Source organism: Ursus maritimus, unplaced genomic scaffold (assembly GCF_017311325.1).
Source record: "Ursus maritimus isolate PB19 unplaced genomic scaffold, ASM1731132v1 scaffold_3, whole genome shotgun sequence".
NCBI classification, from domain to species: Eukaryota; Metazoa; Chordata; class Mammalia; order Carnivora; family Ursidae; genus Ursus; species Ursus maritimus.
In genome coordinates, this window is record NW_024425563.1 from 74,765,480 (window position 1) to 74,778,367 (window position 12,888).

The following is a 12,888-nucleotide window of genomic DNA, read 5'->3' on the forward strand; positions in this document are numbered from 1 at the left end:
GCCTCAACTTTCCCGGCTGAGCCTGCCCCACGCGGCACCCGAGCCTCCGCGCCCCCACCGGGCGCCCTCCAGAGGGACACGTCCTCCTCTGGGCCGCTTACCTCTCAGCGACAACTCCTGGCAGGGACTGGAGCTGACCGCGGTGGCAGCGGCGGCGGCTGAGCCTGCACCCGGGCTCTGGCTCATGGTTGGTCCTCCTCATCCGACACAAAAGAGGTAGCTTGCTGGCTTTGTCCTTTCCAAATCCAAGGAAGAACTTATTTTGCCCCCGAAATGGCCAACTTGTGCGCGCCGCTTCCTGTCACAGTGCCCCCTGCTCCCGCCCCCTCCCGGCTGCGCGCTGGACCACTGCCCGGTGGCAGAGCATCCAGGCCTCCGAGTCAGTGGGGAGTGGGAAAAGGGAGGGTGGGAGGGGAAGAGAGGGAGGGGGTTGGGAAAAGGGGAGACCCAGTGGTCTTCGGTGGAAGGGAGGAGAGCACTTCCCAGCAGAGTCCCTCTCCGCTTTACAGGCAAACCCACTTCCCAGGCGCGGAAAGCAACTTTCCTTCACCTTGGCCAGGCTCAAACCGTCGCATCTAATTGGGACTCTCGGCAGAGACACGGACCTTCTGGCATTCTCTCGTTCTCCTTCTCTTTCTCCTTTCCACCCTCTCTCGTTCTCCTTTCCCTTTCCCCCTCCCCCTTCCCTCCCCCTTAATAGGGGTGTATCTGCAGAGTCTTCAGTGAGCCAGGGTACCTAGACGAGAGGATTATTATATGAGAGCCAGGGCGGTTTTGCTAGCGGCTTCGCCTCACTCTGTTGGAAATCCTTAGGCAGGCCAGGCAAGGGTGGGTGAATTTCGGAGGGGTGGGGTGAAGGGGCGTGGGGCGGCAGGAAGATCTGCGGCTCCAACTTTGAAGCTCTGCTCGAGCTCTTGCCTTCGGGAGAGGAGGGACTAACAGCGGTGGCAGAACTCTCCAGCGATCCCCGTGCAACGGGTTGACAGCATGCTGGAGGAGAAAGGGAGAGCGGGAGCTGAGAGGGAGCGAATGAGCCTGAGAGCCCGGTGTGCCTCTCTGCCCCACACACCGCTCAACTGCACATTGCGAGCCCCTGGAGAGGGCTTGTGCAGAACAATCTCTGGGTCAGACGGGAGGGAGACGCTCCTGTTTCCTAGCAACCCCCATCAATCTTCTCGGGATAGCTCCCTCTGAAGGAATGCGATTGGACAGCCCCTGGAGGGAAACCACGCCCCCTCAAGAATGCTGGGCTGCTGCTTTTTCGCATTCTCCTAAATTTCTTAGGTGGAATAAGATTAGGGGGAAGTGCTGAATTACCTTGCTTCTTATCCTCCTATGCTGCCACACACCCCCCCTTGCAGCGACCCCCCCCTCCACCCCCACGTTAGTCCTTCTCTAGCCCTACTTGGGGTTGGCACGCACAAGCGCTGCTCTCTACAGAACCTCTTCTTTCTTCTTGAAATTAAATAAATAAATGAAAACCTTAAATCGGTGACGTAGGCACAAAAGAGAAAAAGGCACACGGAAATAGCTATAATAGGCTCCGAGCTACAGATACAATCCTAAAGGTAAAATTCCAGGCATCTTTCTATGTTTAGAAACACATTGTGTTTAATTTCAGAATAGAAACTTCACGGCCATTAATTTTTTTCACCCCGATATACTAACTTTGTGTTAAACAAGGACTGAGTTATATGGAGCCGGAGACAATTAAACTTAATGCTTCAATGCTACATTTATTCTTTAATATTTAATGTTAAGTTGTTTAACAGCAGCCTGCTTTTGTAACCTAGTCAGAACATTTAAACTACAGAAATAATTTTACTACTGATTCTTTCAGGGAGCCGACAATATTTAGAAGACACGTGCACTTATATATTCCATTGTGAACACCACTAAAACTAGAAGCTCGAATATATTAAAAATTAAAATGTTATTAAATAGTGAAACTCTAAAAATGCTAGAAGTTCCTCTTCCAAAACCATTCTTTCTGGAATGCAACAGCAGTGACAAAATAACAGCAAAATTATTCTTCCTTTGTATTTCACTGCTATTACCTAATGTGTACTAAAAACACATTAGACTTTTGTAGGAGAGAATTTTCAGTGTCTGTCCAATAGACAAGTGTACATTAAGGAGCAGTGACAGGACAAAGGAGAGCATAAGGGTCTATTCACTGAAATGCTTCAGATATGCATGAAGCCATGTTGGCAGCTTTTGATTTCTTCCAGAATATTCCACAAGATACCTTTTTTGCCTTTCGGAGACTATCAGAATCAGCTGAGATAAGGGAGAAGTAGAAGAGATCTGATGTTTTCATTCATTAAAAATAAAGGTAGCTGTGTTTGCACAAAAGAAAACACCGGTGTATAGGCTGCCCTGCATGGCTGTAGCCACACATAGGCTGCATACTAGGGTTGGCGATGTAAGGAGCCAGAAATACTGAAGCAAATTATTAATCTTCTCAGATCTGGCTTCATGGGACACTTTTCTCTTTCCCCCTGCCCCATACACACAGAAATGATGAACATAAGGGCTTTTTAGTCTGGTGAAAACATATTACCTGAATTTGAATCCTTAATTGCCATCCTCTCCTAGCTGTGTGACTTTCAGCAAGGTTCTTAACCACACTTTAGCTTGGTTTGATCATCTGTAAAATGGGAATAATGATTGCTCATCTCAGAGTTATTTTGAGAATTAATAAGTACCATTTAGGCAGTATGCAAGTATTAGCTATGACTAAGTCTTTAGTTTACAGCCAACCAGTGGTATTTTCAGTGTGGCACCATATATAATATTTAATTCAAGGCAATTAGTCTTGTGCTTTAATTCTTTTTAATTTAATTTAAATTTATCATTGAGAACATGGCTTTAACTTTTAATGTTTATTTGTTAGTGTGTGTGCGTGTGTGTGTCCACACACACGTGCATGTTTTCAAGTTCCTTTTAAAAGCCTCAAGGGAAAGAATTAAATAACAATCTCTGGCTAAAAGGCATGTAAATTAGGAAATGACCTTTCCCTTTCTCCCACTCTCCCTCAAGTATTCTAACTGGGCTATGTTTGTAAACAATTCTAGTCCCCATTTTTAAGGATTTCTGGTATAGCATGTTTATTGTTATCTAGTCTTTTCAAGACGAGTACCCATTTAGACATGTAGATCACTCTTTCTCATTCATATTTTGTATTACTTTGATTCATTTTTACTAATCCATCTATATTTATTTGAATGATTAATCATGATATTTCTTCTTAGGACACTTTGTAGTTAATGCCCTGCCTTCTGGAATAATGCCTTTTTAATATGGCCTGTTCAGTATAGCACCTTTCATTCAGGAATAGCATTGGGAGTTGATGTGCTGTCATCATTAATTACAAATAAAATGCCTTCCATATTTTCATTCTGGTCCAGAGTTCACTCTCATTAGCATTCCCTTTGGAGCCAATCCATTGGCTCAATTCAGAAATGAGTTTCATTGCTGGTTTCTAACCACCAGTCAGTCCTCAGAGTGCAGTGGTGTCGATCATTAGGTATAAAGTGATCAGGTGTCCAGTTTGTCTGGGACAGTTCTGATTTACATCTATTGTCCGGTTGTATTCTCAAAGCTCAGTTTATTTTCAAAAGTGTCAGGTTTGGACATTAATTTATATGGCTACCTACACCGTCTAATCTGGCTGAAAACTCTTGTTTCAGCCTTTCCTTGCTCCATCTGCCATGGAACATCTAACTCTTTTTCCAGCATAGGACCAATCAATTCTGGAACCCTAATACATATGTCTCTGTAAATATATAATATACACGTAAAATACTAAAATTTATATTTAATTTGCTTATACCTAAGTCTCCAGTGTGGGTTTCTCTCTTTTCAGTTGTCATGTTTTCAACTTCTTTTTAAAATATGTTTGCCCCTTGGATCATCTGTGAATTCTGATTCTAATTACTGTTACACAATATAAAAATGAAAATACTCTTGTCTTAATTTTGATGGAAGGTACAAGGCAAGAGATGCCAAGTACTCTACATTCCCAAGCAAGAGTTGCCAGACCACCTGTGCTGCACTCGAGTAGAGAATTTTTTTTAATATTTTATTTTATTTATTTATTTATTTATTTATTTATTTATTTATTTATTTATTTGACAGAGTGAGAGAGTGTGTGGGGGTGAGGGGCAGAGGGAGAGAGAATCTTAAGCAGACTCCCCACAGAATGCAGAGCCCTATGTGGGGCTCCAACTCAGAACTCTGAGATCATGACCTGAGCTGAAATCAAGAATCAGACGCTTAATGAACTGAGCCACCCTAGTGCCCCATGAGTGCAGTATCTTTAAAACCTATGTACTATGGGGTACTATGGGAGAGTTCAAGTCCAAGTTTCTGAGAGACGTAGGAAATTAGAGTTTAGAACGTTTTTGGTGTGCTCTAAATATGCAGGTAGAGGATTGGGAGTATGTGTTTTCCCGCACTTCAACCTGTAAGCAGGGTGCTGCTGCTATAGGGAAACCATTGCTGTCTTCCCTGGAATTAGGGTGATGTAGTAGACTGCTTTGTATTTCACAGCAGAAAAAAATAAATTGCAAGGGGCTGTGTGGAGATTTGTCTCCCAGGGGGCCCAAAGAGAAGAAGGCTGAATTTGATGGGTAATTGCACTCCTACCTACAACGAGTATCAGGGGTTGTTTTTCTATGCACTGTATGTGGGGAGAGTGAGCACAGAGCAGGAGAGGTGTTTTCTTAGATCCTAACCAGAAGGGCTTGGAGGAGAAACTTTGAATCCCCAGTAGGCCGGCTGTGGGGGGCACAGGGCTGTGGTAATGCAACTGTGTAGGTTGTGCTCTGCACAGAGGCAGCTAGGACTCATCCAGTGTTCCTATGCAAGGCTGCATCAACCCCATGGGAGGTTGCCACTTTGTGATTAATTGATCTGGGGGTGGGGGGGGGGTAAGGAGGTGCTGACTGGGAGAAGCTGGAAGGTGAAGTGCAGACAACCAGGGGCCTCTGGTAGTTTATAAGTATTCAGTTGTGAAAGCCTCACCAGAATCAGGTCAGATTCTGAGATTCCCCAGAGCCTGAGGGTCTTCAAAGAACTGATTAAATTGGGCTTAGAAAAGTCAACTTTGAACACCTGCTAAGCATGGAAAAAGCGAGGCCAGATCACTACTGGTCAGATGGGACTCTTCTTGTCCCCTCCTACCTTGTATCTCAGACTTCTTCAAATCAGAGGGATAAAAGCTCCATCTCCTGCTTGCCATGGAGGGAGGATGAGAAGCTGGTTGAACAGAGAGAAGAGCCCTTCCAGGTTCCATTGCTGGCCTCCCCTACTGGCTTCCCCAGATGGAGGAAGGGAAAAACTTTTAACTCAGATGGACTTCGGAATTTTGGTTATTACTCTGCATCAAATCCCCATTCCATCGACATGAGTTTGCTTTGTTTTGTTTTGTACTAATGCAAAGGGAGGAATTTTTATCTGGGAACAATCTGAAAGGCAAGGTACCAGCCTTGAATTAAATCCAAGAGGATAAGAGAAGAAAAGCCCCATAGGCAAGATTTGCCCAAGCAGTGGTGAGAAAAAAATAATTTTTTTTGTGTGTGCTTTATGAACCTCACTTATTAGGTGTATAAATGTTCTCATCAGTACCTTGGATCCTTTTGCATATTTTCCCTGATTCTCACAAAGAAAAAAAGTAGTCCTTGAATATTTACTATGTTTGATTTTTGTCCTGTATATTGTAAAATTAACAGCTGATTAAGGTTGGTTCTAAGCCTGAATGTTCAATATTAAAATATCTGTCACCCAGAGATAAAAAGATTTTAAGATTTTCAATCATTAAATATTAATGAAAAGAAATACAAATAAAAATAGTACAGCCTTTGAAAATACTCATCACAAGAATTTGAAATCTTTGTGTGTCTTCCTCATCAGACTGGAAGTCTCATAAGGGTAGGCACTATGGTTATTATGTTTATCATTATATCCTGATACTTGTGGAAACGGTGTGTGTATGCATAGGTGTGGGAGCTGGGAGTAGAAAACTTGATCAATAGATATTTTTTGAGTGAATGAATTAACATTTAAAGATTAAAAGATCATATTGACTTATGTTTTTATAGTTGAGTAAACTGAGTTGTGCATATAGCTTTTGTTCCCAAATTTCTATGTAGGAGGAGTTTTAAATAGTTAATCTTGTTCATTAACTATTAATCTGGTTCACCCACTTTTGGAGGGGAGTGGGAATTTGTGCTAACCCTTTTAGATCTCAAGTGGCTAAAACTGCCTGACATGTTATTGAGCTCTACAGGCATCTGATGAACAGAAGATTAAATGGTTGGAAGATCTTCCTCAGAAGATCTGAGGGTTGTGTCTCAATTCTGTATTTTTATAACAAGAGAACTGTTTTAGTTTTAGGTCTTTTTAAAAAAGATCTTATGTATGTATGTATGTATGTATATATGTATGTATTTGAGAGAGAGGGAGCGAAGGAGTGCAGGACGAGGAGCAGAGGGAGAGGGACAAGCAGACACTGAACTGAGTGCTGAGCCAGAGGCGAGGCTCGATCTCCAGACCCTGAGATCACAACTTGAGCGGAAATCAAGAGTTCCAAGTACCTAGTATACTGAAGTCATAGGATGGGGCCTGAAGTTTCTCTTCTGATAATGGTGAGCAGAAATGTCAACAAATCACTAAATATACAACATGATGGAATATGTAAAAGAGGCCTTTTAGGAAGAATGACTGTATGTTGCTGCTCATGATAAACATCCTGGGCTCGAATGAGCTTTGCGTGTAATTACTAAGGTAAGAGCCTGCAGTTCCACAAGGGCTCCATTTCAAGATGACACTTGGAAACACATGTGTGAGGAAGAGCTTTAGATAGAAGTGCTTTTGGGTTGCAAATGATATATAGTCCTGCTAACTATGGCTTATACAGACAGTGGTTTTCAGTTGGTTTATTTTCACATATCAAGACTAAGCATCTCTGTCTTTTTCTTCATGTTGCCATATTGCTGCTCCTGCTCCAGCTATCACATCACTCACTCAGGAGGCAGGAGAAAGCAGCAGTCTGAGTTATGTTTGCCCTGTGTATCGAGAATGCACAATATTTCTTGTCACCACATACCATAATATCATTTACGTCTAACTGGCTAGACCTGTTCATTTCACTGTCTGTAGCTACAAATTATGTTGGCAAAGTGTGTAATTAGATTTTTCAGCCCTCTTTAGTGTGAGCATGAAGAAAGAGGGTGAATGGGATTGGCAATTGGGTCAGTCAGCCAACAGCATCTGACTTAGGGAGTAATCTCAGTGTTTCCCTCTTAAACCTTTTCTATGCTAGAGATAGCATTCCAGCCCATCATTAAATTTTTGACTAGAAAGCGGACAGGATAGATCTTCCATGCAAAGAAAAATGTTTGTAGTTGCCTATTGAGGCAGTCACTCTTTGGTTTTATATAAGCTGTGACCAAGTGACCCTTTCGGGCCAAGGTCAACTCTAGTACCTGTTCTTAATTACAGTAACAGCTGGCTCATTCTTTATGTGAAAGTAGTATGTATCATTTAAGATTCTTAGGGCCTCAAAGTATGTGTCTTTTTGAAGAAACTCTAAGTCACCATGCAAACTACTTATAATGACAGGTATTCCAAACACAATTTTGCCTTTAGAGCTGTTTGGGAGAATGCTCAGTAAATATTAAATGCATTTGTAGTACGTAAAAAAAAATTAAGTGTTGAGTCCTGAAGCATAAATGTTGCACAGTGAGATACCTCTAGTGGTTCTGTTTTGGAGATTCATTTACTAATAAATATTTATTGAGGGCCTACTCCGTGCCAGGCAACGTGCTATTTGCTGGGTGTGCAAGATAGATTAGCTCAATATAGCTCTTGGTTTAGGGAAGCATATAGCCAGAAACATGTTTTCAATCAATATGGAGCTTTATTTTTAGGAATGTTCCAACCATATTCCTTATGACTGTGGGAGATGTCACAAGCTCTCCATATTGTATTTCAGGTTATTTTACTCTAATTCACAATATTCTACTTTTTAAATTTATTTTATCTTGCTACTTTGGAAATGTTCTTTTCATTAAAAACAAAAGCAGGCAAACAAACAACTTTTTGTCCCAAAGAGCATTTCCTCCTTTAAACTTTCGTATGTTTGAGCAATATTTAAGAAATTCTTCAGGTTCATGAATGAATCCACTTTTTAATGTAAAAGGCCATGTATCTATAAGGAATCCTTTTCCCTAAGGAAAACCAAGGTCTTGGATAATAAAGAATTTATTTATTTATTTATTTTTTGCCTGATCTGGTGGAAGGACAACTTCCTGGAGAGAAGATTCTTGGTGGAGATAACCACACAAATGTAAATGTGAGATGTTAAGATGTGCTGTTATTTCTAGGCCAGAATTTAATAAAATAAATTCAAGATTTCAGGAAAGTTGGATTTTTTTTTCTTTTTTTTTTTTTAGGTCAGGCAAAACATGTTTTGCTTGAGTTATCTTAGCAATTGGTCAAAACCCGAACTGGGCAGTTGTTTCTCTTCTTTGGTTTAATGTGCTGGTGGAGCTTCAGTCATTGAGGGCGTGATAATTCAATTAGATGTAGTGTCAAATTAGTAGTAGCATATGCAAATTTTAACAATTCCATACTGCTCAAATTAGAACATCCCAGACTGAAAAGAAGGGTTGGATTAAAGTTCTCAGGGAAATGTTTATTAAAATTATGTGTTAGTCACAAATCTTTACTTTGATGATTCATTGTTTTTCCTAAAGCATAGTTATTTTGATTCTAAAAGTTGTGGAGTAAATGTGCTCTTATTAGTTGGAATGCTTAGAATGTCATGAGAAGTGGTTGTTCTTTACCTCAGGTTTGCAGAGAAGAAAGCAAATCCTTTCTTTTCTTTCTTTTTTTTTTTTTTCAGTACAAGTGAATTGTTTGTTCCCGAATTCACTCCTCCACTAATAAAGGGGCTTTTGTGTATCTGGAGTCCAAGGGCATGGTTTCCTAAACTGATGTTCGAGGAACACATATAGATCAGAAAATTGCTGAATTAGAAAAATGAAAGGCTCGCTATGAATTCAGTTAGGCCAACACTTCTCAAACTTTTTTTCTGCCCAGGACTCCTGTCAGGTGATGTTCCAGCTGGTTGTCATTCTCTAAGGAGTATCTAAAACTCTTCTGATTTCTGTTGTGGGCTGCAACTCAATTCCTTTCTCTTCCACTGAAGGAGGATATTGGAATGCATGTAAGAGTGACTTTACTCTCGGAGCACCTTGTCTCCCGGCTAGTTTACATAGAAAGTAAAACATTCATGCAAAGTAAAACGTTCAAAAGTCTTGTCACGTTATTACAGAATAAGAACTGCTGACCTGCTCAATTACGTTCCCTCTCGCAGAAATAGCTGTGATGGGGCACCTGGGTGGCTCAATAGGTTAAGCGTCTGCCTTTGGTTCAGGTCATGATCCCAGGGTCCTGGGATCGAGCCCCACATTGGGCTCCCTGCTCAGCGGGCAGCCTGCTTCTCCCTCTCCTTCTGCCCTTCCGCCTGTTTGTGCTCTCTCTTTCTCTCCATCTCTCAAAAAAGAATAAATGAAATCTTTAAAAAAATAGCTGTGATAAATCTGTAAAGTCCCTGAAGCCTTCCTCAGTCTCTCCGTATTTTTATTATTAACATTTTTCCTTTGAATAACACTTTGGGTTTTCAAAATGCTTTCACTTGTAGTTTTTACCACAACCGTTGGAGTTAAAAAAAAAAAATTCTGCCGTCCACATTTTCTAGATGAGGCTTCTAAGGCTAAGAAAAGTGCGGTGACTTATTCTAGGTCATACAGGAAATGAATAACGTGGCCAGAACTTCAATCAAGTGAACTGATTTTTAATCCAGTGTGTAGCTAATATCCTACCTGCCTCTCGTTAGTCTCCATACCCTGGATGATGCTTCTCTGCCACAACCATCCCCACCACAAACCACTTGAAGCTTATGGGCTCTTTATGTAGAGGTTGTTTCTTAGGGCCTTACCATCATTCCCCCTCCAAGTTCTGTATGCTGAGTTTATTTTTTTCCATAGGGCTTTAATCTTTAATAGCTTTGTAATGTATAAGAATTATGAAATGGACTCATCCCTACAAGGACTTAACCCTTGTTAAGGTAATGATGACCACTCCCAGGTACGTTTCAGTTTTAAGGAGTGATACCATTACTGAGAGTTTCAGATACCTTGGAAATCAATGGGATTATAAACTTATTGTGAATATGATGATTAGGAACATGGTCACAATAGATTGCTGCATGATCTAAAATTAACTAATCAAGCCAAAATCTTATGAACATTTTTTTGGTTAGTATCCATGATTTCCAGGCTCCTGGGTGACTCAGTTGGTTAAACCTCTGACTCTTGATCTCAGCTCAGATCTTGATCTCAGGGTCATGAGTTCAAGCCCCAAGTTTGGCTCCACACTGGATGTGGAACCTACTTAAGAAATAACCATGATCTTCTCCTGCCCCCATGACCCCATCTTCACAGTAAACTGTGAAGAAAGGTACAATGTCTACTTGTTCAGTGTTCTTTATCTGGAATCTGGTGCAGTGCCTGGAACTTTGTTGAATGAATGAGCTTCAATAGTATTGCCAGCTACCTGCTTGATTATAACCATAAAAAGATGATATAGGATATTTAAAAGTTGATATTGTGATAATGTAATTATAAAAACATGTGCTTCTTAGAGATGAGATTAATTGTATTCATTAGGATTGACTAAATTATGCAGTGGTAATAATAATCCCCAAATCTCATGGGTTTAAAACAACACTCAGGCTACATGTTGATTTAGGGTTGACTGGGAGCTCTGTTTTACATTGTGTTTACTCTGGGACCCATGCTGATGGAGCAACTACTATGTAGAACATTGCCAGTTTGGGGAAAGAAAAAGGAAGATCTAGAGGGTCTCGGATCGACACTTAAATGCTCGCTCTGGGGAGAGACGTGCGTAAATTCTACTTACAGCTCACTGGGCAGAACTAATCCCAGCAACCACAGGGGGGCTGGAGAGACAATGCTACCCCGTGAGCGGAAGTCAGAGGACTTGACGTTAACTATTGAGCTGCACTAATGGCTCCTCCAGTGGTAAAGCAGTCTTCATCTGATGTGGAAACTATGTCTGTATTGTGTATTCTTCCAGAGTAAAAAATAAGAATTTCTATTTTTGACCATATTTTGTGGATCAGATTCTACACTAGTGGTATACATACATTGCCTCAGAATTCATATAACCCTGAGAGGAAGGAATTATTATTCCTTTGTACAGACGACGAAAGTAAAGGGAGGTTGAGTAGTTTGCCAATTAGTAAGTAGTGGGGTCAATATGAGAGCTCAGGTCTCCTGGACTCCGCAGATGATGCCCTTAACAAACATGAAATATCGCCTTTATATAATACTTCTGAGGCCTTTGAGCACGATCATTCAGTTATTAATTTGCTTTTGGTGGTCATTTTCACCAGGCTCCCCAATGTCCCTTTATCCATGATGCTGCACAAGCATGCTTTTAGTCAATATAAAGTAGAATATGAATGGTCTGTTCTTGCCATAGAGACTAAAACTTTAATATCTCTGATTTAAAGGGAAAGCGACCGTGAGACCATTCAGGAAGAGTTGAGATTGATTAAACTTACTAGACCAAACATGAAATTGTGTTGTTCTGGTAAAATCAAGTTCCTGATCCTGTTTCCACTGATTGTATATAATGTTGGTTCAGTGTTTGGAAATTGCAAATGATAGTTCCAAAATGGTTACTATGCTTTCATTATGTTCTTAAAATTGAAATTTCCACATAGTTATACACCTCCCAATTCTTCAAAATAAGCATTCATTTTATACTTAGATGTTTTCCCCCTAGATCTTACCTATTATGAAGAAAAAGTTTTCTCCATATTAGGATTTTAGAGGTGACTTTTGGTATTATCTTTTCTACTATTGCAAATTCTTTAAAATAGAACCTTGTGGGCACCGGGGTGGCTCAGTCAGTTAAGCCTCCAATTCGATTTCAGCTCAGGTCATGACCTCGGGGTCCTGGGATGGAGCCCCACGTTGGGCTCCCCACTCAATGGGGAGTCTGCTTGTCTCCTTCTCTCTTTGCCCCCCCCCCATGACCCTTTTAAATAAATAAATCTTTAAAAAAAAAGAAAATAGAACCTTCCTGTTTGGTTGCCTGAGGGAAGCTCCTTTCTCCTTGTTTCATATTTCCAGGCACTCAAGAATTAGGATAGCGCTGCCTGGCCTCTCTGCCCCCCCGCACTGCTCCCCAGAGGAGGAGTCAGCCATCATGCTAACATCCTGCGGGAGAATGAAAAGAGCAGGTGCAGAGTAACTGCTTCTCCTTAGTCTGTGTGGGATCTGCCTGCTCATATTTCTTCAATTCTAAGACACATTTTTTAAGACTTTAGCATCTCTGAATAAATATATCTTATGATAAATGATAGGTCCTAGTCTAAATGATAGGGTACATTTCTCAGTGGTACATAAAATAATGGCATACCTTACAAACCCAGTGTTTTTTATTAGATGAACTATTCTGTTTTTCTCCCTAATGTAGGGTAGACAGCCTAACTGTGGGGTGCAATATTAGGAATGCACTGTGGCTACAGAAGTAAGCTTTACCCCAACAGTTTCCTCAGTAATAAAGGGAGTATCTCCATCCTCTGACTTTCTGATCAGCTTTCAGTTAGTTCTGAACTTCAATGGGTGGTGCGGGGAAATTATTATATATGAAATGTGCAAATACCTGAGTCTTGTACAATTGACCAGATACTTTGACAATAGGTAAGGAGAAGAAGTTGAGAAGAAAGAATTCTGGAGATAGAGGCATCGTTCAAAAGCAAGACCCTAAATGATCCAAGAGGGT

The 12,888-nt window shown here is 41.0% G+C and overlaps 1 pseudogene; it reads left to right on the forward strand.

Moving 5' to 3' along the window:
- Positions 1-273: 273 nt before the first annotated feature.
- LOC103658784 overlaps positions 274-12,888 on the forward strand; it is an 87,541-nt pseudogene continuing 74,926 nt past the window's right edge.